Source organism: Brassica oleracea, chromosome C4 (assembly GCF_000695525.1).
Source record: "Brassica oleracea var. oleracea cultivar TO1000 chromosome C4, BOL, whole genome shotgun sequence".
NCBI lineage: Eukaryota > Viridiplantae > Streptophyta > Magnoliopsida > Brassicales > Brassicaceae > Brassica > Brassica oleracea.
In genome coordinates, this window is record NC_027751.1 from 11,977,799 (window position 1) to 11,979,092 (window position 1,294).

Here is a 1,294-nt window from a genome sequence, read left to right on the forward strand (position 1 = left end):
TGAGGAGAGAAAGTGAGTGACCGCGAGAGATCGACCCAAGTGACTGCGCAAGAACGATAAGCGCCGAGTGACCGTGAGAGATCGAGTGGAGTGACCGCGAGAGCGCGAGCCAACTGTTTTCGAAACGATTCATCTTGAAGCCATGATGGATACGTCAAATATGGATATGCCTCAGCGAGTCCTTGTTGCTGAATCAACACGTCAACTCCACGAGGAGAGAGAGATCTTTGCGACTGCGAGATATTGATATGCGCCGAGTAAAGAGAATGAGCGAGTGACCATGAGAGATCGAGCCAAGCGACTGCGCAGATCGAGTCGAGCGACTGCGAGAGAACGCTCTGCGTCAAGTGACGACAGAACGGTAGAGTGACGACAAAACGGTCGAGTGATGACTCGTCGGTCGAGTGACAACTCGTCGATCGAGTGATGACTCGTCGGTCGAGTGAGGACTTGTCGGTCGAGTGAGGACTTGTCGATCGAGTGAGGACTTGTCGGTCGAGTGATGACTCGTCGATCGAGTGACGACAAAACGGTCGAGTGACGACTTGTTGGTCGAGTTAGGACTCGTCGGTCGAGTGACTACTCGTCGATCGAGTGATGACTCATCGGTGAAGTGACGAGAGAACGGACTCCAGTTCAATCTTCCTTGAAGATACTTCTCCATGCCCCACGGTGGGCGCCAACTGATTGAACCGAGAACTGTCAACAAACTAGTGAATGAACGAGATGAGGACTCGTCGGTGGGGTTAGGAGAAGTCTTCATGCTGAGCTTGAACCGGATGGAGACGACTCGGAGAGAATAAGAAAAAATGTGTTTATTGATTATAGCTGGACCCGGTCAAGGGTTGCCTACGTACCCCGAAAGGGGATCAAGCCAATCGTAGTTCTACAGCAAAAGATCACAAGTGTTTAGGTGAAAACATGTGGAGATGTGTTTCTCTCTCTAGAAGTAGAGAGAGATGGATAAGAGACCAAAAATAGAGTCCAAGAGCCCTCTCAAAGGAGGTTGGCTCCTTATTTATAGAAAGGAGAGGTCTAGGGTCTCCTAGTGACCCCCCTTTTAAATGGGCTGAGCTCATTTTCTTATAAGCCTTGTTGGGGACAAAGTCCATGTCCAACAGTAAGCCCCCCAGTTCGTTGAGAGAGATGGAGTTGATCTCCATGAATTTTACGAAGAGGGTTTATAAGAAAATGGACTCAGTGTTTTACCCATATCGCAGACGATTATCATGAAATGGCCGTCATGGTTAGGTTGCCATAGATGAAGTGTCATAGACGGACCGTCTCGGGCGAG